The following is a 5,661-nucleotide window of genomic DNA, read 5'->3' on the forward strand; positions in this document are numbered from 1 at the left end:
TTTTTGGTTGATATCTTTTGCACATATTTATGAAAAGGGGTACATTTGGTAAAATCTTTGGTAAAATTACCAATTTTCAAAATTCAAAAAGTTCTGATTTCCAAGCAGATAGCCTTACTACCCACATTACTAACACTTACCACATCTCCGCTTTGTGCTGGCATCATTTTTAAGTGTACTTTTGTTTATTTACAATAGAAAGATTTCTATCTAACAATTCCATCAGCTGAAAGGAATTTTAGAATTAATTATTTTAGCTACTTTTTTATTTATATGGGGGCTTTAAAACCAATCAATAGAGGTCCCCCACTATTCACCCCATTTTAAAAATTATACCCCTTACACTAATAAATACAACACGTAGAGAAATTGTTAACCCTTTGAGTATTTTACAGAAATGAAAACAAAATGGGAGTTCTGCTTGGAATTTTAAAATTTTGTCATTACTAAATTCATTAAAGAAAATCTACCATTTGTTTTTATGCATTGTGAACCAAACATACCTTGAGAATGCTGTAGCTACACTGACGCAGAAATATAACTTATTTATAGCTATGTGGAGCTATGTGGTTTTGCTGAGCTGCCTGGCTCAGCACTTTTTATGAACTGCAAGAAGCATGCAATCCAGCTTTCCCAAGATCCTGAATGTCATAATTGTTTTTGCAGCAAAACCACTCAACTCAGGGATGAAACAAGATATGTTCCTGCATCAGTGCAGCTACAGCATTCTCAAGGTATTTTTGGTTCATAATGCATGAAATCAAATTGTAGATTTCCTTGAAGCTCTAAAATTCACCAACTTGTACACAGTAAAAGGAAAAAAAATACATTCAAGAATTTGTTATGCGTGTAGGTATTACCTGTTTTTTATGCCTACGGCTGGATAACGAAGGGAAGGAGCACCTGTTAGGGTTTCAGATAAAAATGCAAACATAAGAGTATTGGGGAGCAGACACAGAATCAGGATACAGGCTCAGGTGCAGGGTGAATTCTATAAATTAGGGTTCAGAGTAAAAGCTAAGGACTAGGGTACAGGGTCCAGAAAGGGGTAGAGGGAACAAACTCAAAACATGTTTGGGTTCCAGATCAGAATATGGTTCAGGGTTCCAGATCAGATTGGAGTTGAGGGTTCCAAAAAGTTGGTACTGTTCAGTTTTTTCTAGCTTTTCAGCTAGATAAATTGGACATAAGAAGGGCAGGCATGTAAGAGCACATTAGTCTGTTATGATAAAAGGGAAACACTGTCCACACCAGCTTGAAGTAGATTAACCCCTTAAGGACGGAGCGTTTTTCGGCTAATTTCTCGCTCTCCAACTTCAAAAATCCATAACTTTTTCATTTTTACGTGTACAGACCTGTGTGAGGGCTTATTTTGTGCGTAACAAATTTTACTTTCCCGTAATGTTATTTATTTTAACATGCCGTGTACTGCGAAGCTGAAAAAAAATTCCAAATGTGGAAAAATTGAAAAAAAACCGCACGTGCGTCACGTTCTTGTGGGCTCAGTTTTTACGACTTTCACTCTTCGCTCCAAATAACACGCCTACTTTATTCTTTGGTTCGGTGCGATCGCGGTGATACCAAATTTATATAGGTTTTATTGTGTTTTAATACATTTTCAAAAATTAAATGAATGTGTACAAAAAAGAAAAAAAATTTTTTGCCATCTTCTGACGCTAATAACTTTTTCATACTTTGGCGCACGGAAATGTGTGAGGGGTCATTTTTTGCGAAATGAGGCGACGTTTTCATTGCTACCATTTTGAGGTCTGGGCGACATTTTGATCATTTTTTATTTCATTTTTTATGTTATGTAAAAAGGTGTAAAAGTCGCATTTCGGACATTTGGGCGCCATTTCCCGTCTCGGAGGTCACCGCCGGCCGTAACCGTTTTTATATTTTGATAGATCGGGCATTTTGGGACGCGGCGATACCTAATATGTCTGTGATTTTTACTGTTTGTTATGTTTTATATCCGTTCTAGGGAAAGGGGGGTGATTTGAACTTTTAATATTTTATTAATTTTTTTTATTTTTTAAACTTTTTTTTTTCTTTTTTTTTTCACTATTTTTTAGACCATCTAGGGTACATTAACCCTAGATGGTCAGATCGCTCCTACCATATACTGCAATACTACAGTATTGCAATATATGGCGTTTTTGCAGGTCTTACATTACAATGAGCCACTGGCTCATTGTAACGAACCTGCATAAACCATGTAGCCTCGTGTCAAGAGAAGACCCAAGGCTACCATGGTAACCAATCGCCGCCCCCCGATGACGTTCGGGGGCGTGGCGATCGAAAAAAAGATGGCGGCGCCCGCGCGCCGCCGTCTTTTAAACGCCGCCCGCGACTTTGCGGGCGGCGTTTAGAGGGTTATTAGCGGTGGGGGTTTTGTGCAAAATGCAAAAACCCCCACCTCTGTATGAAGAGGACTCAGCCCGTGAGCCCTCTTCATACATCCCTTATACCTCTGCGCCGTAGAGCTACGGCGCAGAGCGTTAAGGGGTTAAAAACTTCCAAAATGTATTAGTGCCATAGCAAGGATAAAAAAAGTTACAACACTGTAGCAAAAAAGGTTTTGCTATGATCTGTGGTATGTTTGCAGAATATGATTATTCCCATGTACTTTCAGTTAGATAAATGGTTAATAAGTCAATATCTCCTCTTCATTCTGGGAGGCAGAGCCAATGTGATCACCTGAAACATCATGGGGTATAATATAATATAATAAAGCTTCTGGTTATGTGCATTATATAAACATTGTAATAAAGTTGAACATATCACATTGAACTGTGATTTCCTTAAGGCAATCCTTCAATCTTTTTTTTTTTCCAGAGTTCATTTATCATAAATGGCAAACAATAAAACACAAAAGCAACACTAAAAAGAAACACCATCCTATCCACATCGATCCTTTTTTCGAATATATAACCAATGCTTCAACACAATGGGGGTCATTTATTAAGGGCCCGATTCGCATTTTCCAGACGTGTTACCCGAATATTTCTGATTTGTGCCGATTTCCCCGGGTTTTTGGTGCACGCAATCGGATTGTGGCGCATCGGCGCTGGCATGCACGCAATGGAAATCGGGCGGCGTGGCCAAACGAAAACCCGGCGGATTTGGAAGAACCGCCGCATTAAAAAAAAAAATGTGTTGCGAAACTTGCACTTACCTTCACCAGGTATAGGCCGGTGAATTTCAAGGCATTCCAGCGGGCCTCGGGGAAATTCAGCGCAGCAGCGACGGCGGAGGAACTACCTTAGTGAATCCCGGCCGGACCCGAATCCACTGCAGAGAACGCGCCGCTGGATCGCGAATGGACCGGGTAAGTAAATCTGCCCCATTATCACAAATAAACCCTCAATCCCTCCCCCATCGACCACCCACCCACTGCCAACTGGAGATCCAAAAAAAAAAAAATGAAAGGGTTACACCTGAAGTACCTACTTATAAATCCCAATACTTCCATATTCGATTCGGCCTACTACCCCTTTTCAAATTCGCATTCATAAGACTTAAAACGAATTGTCATATTTCGCCATTCCCTCACACCTGGAGCGTTTTCGTCTTTCCAATGCTTCTCAATCAACAATCTAGCTAAAAATAAGAGTTTCAAAACCAATTCACCTTTTAATACAGGTTCTAGGTCTATAGGTGTTAATGATATATTCCTCTATGGCGGCCATCTTGGAGCAAGAGAACAAAACAGAAGCCATTTTAAGTATTATCCGGGGGTCATGCCAGGGGTAAAGCATTGTCCAGCTAAGGTCATGATTCAAACTTCATTAGTTTTGTAACCTGTTTGCTCGCCTGCCAACTAATTCCCTTGACATTTAATGAGAATCCAGTCTGTCCTTTATCTTTTGTTATATATTTCTCTGCTCCAGCACCAGCTTATCTCTTGTTTTGACTTGCCTGAGTCTTCTTCTTAGGGAAATTAGTATAAACATGTCTGTGAACAAGGCCTATTAACCTTTTCCGAGAATGTGCTGGTAAATTCATTATGGCCAATAGAATTTCAGTATTCTTATCTCCTTTTCCACGCCCCCATTGCTGCTTTTTCTGTTTTGATATACGACTGTGGTTGTGAAATAAACAGTGTGATTTGAGTGCAGCTAAATAACATGTCTGCGTCTTAGGTTTGTTCTCTCCTCCTGGTACCGGGAGCCATGAAAGATTTAATTTGAAAGTCACCATGCAATGGGGGGGTTTGAGCCCCAGATAAACATCTCTAACAATAGGGAATAGACCCAACAAACCATGCATAACTGAACAAGGTGAAATGCACTGAAGCTGGTCCTCTATTGTCTCAAAAATCTTGCACCAATATCTCTCAATCCTCGGACATTCCCACAAAACATGCAGAACGTCGGAATTGGGTCTCTTACACCTCATACAACTAGCATTAACCCTTAACCCTATTCTAAACATTAATTGTGGTGAAAAATGCGTTCTATATAAAAAATTCAATTGTGTACATCTGTGATTTAGATTAATGGAACATCTAACCACATTCCTGTAGATATCATCCCATTGTGCTTCTGTGATACACCCAACCTGATTTATCCATTTCTCTTGACTAATGTGCTTACATTTTTGATCTATACTATTCATTAAAATTTGATAAATCATAGATACATTTTTTGCAACCCCTCCTAATTCAAATAAAACTGTACAATTCACATTTTTATTCAACTTAAACCCATCCTAGTTCTTTTCCAACCTATATGTGTGAAAAAATTGCCAATATCTAAATAAATCCTTTTCCTGAAGAATACCATCATTGACCCAAAACTGAAAAGAAGTTAGACATCCATTCTTACCTAATTGACCCAATGAAATAATGCCTTTTTTTCCAAAAGGCGACATCCTACATGTGATGTAGCTCAGGGAAGTTTAACTTACCCCATAAAGGAGTAAATCTAAATCCCCCCTTAATCGCTAAAGTCCTCCTAAAATTACTCCAATTATTCGCCAATAGATTGGCCAATGGAAGTTTTTTTAATTCTCGACCTCTTAATTGGCCCAATTCCAGTAGGGATAGAATGGAATTGTATCTCCTCCTCACCAACTCCCCCAAAGTAATTTGTTTATGATAGCACGGATAAAACCAAACCATTTTTTATTTATCCAGCAAGGACAATTACATAAGACATAGATGATTTGAGGTAGCAATATACTTTTAACCAATACCAACAATTTTTGCATGGCCTTATTGGTAATAAATTTGTTATTCTCCTCCTGTGCCTGATTTAATCTATTGAGAGACTCTAGAGTCCTAATCCTCTGAACTTCTCTTTCTCTTTTCTTGACTTCCTCCATCAGGGTCTTTTCCTGTCTGGCAAACTTTTTACACATACATATGATTCCTATATTCATAATACCTCTCAAGAATGATTTCAGAGCATCCCACATCCGTCCAAGGTCATCCGTAGATCTGTTTGCAGCAACAAAGCCACAGAGTTCTTAATTTTGTCCTCCTCCGTTAACAATGTCAACCTATGTACATTCAGTTTTCAAAATCTTATGGGAGATTAAGTCATATGGGATAATTCTATGACTGACGGGGAATGGTCCAAAATCAGGCGATTATCGTAACGCATTTTCCTTACCCACCCAAGGGCTGAATCATTTGCCATGACAAGATCGATCCTA

Source organism: Engystomops pustulosus, chromosome 6, assembly GCF_040894005.1.
Source record: "Engystomops pustulosus chromosome 6, aEngPut4.maternal, whole genome shotgun sequence".
Taxonomy (NCBI): Eukaryota; Metazoa; Chordata; class Amphibia; order Anura; family Leptodactylidae; genus Engystomops; species Engystomops pustulosus.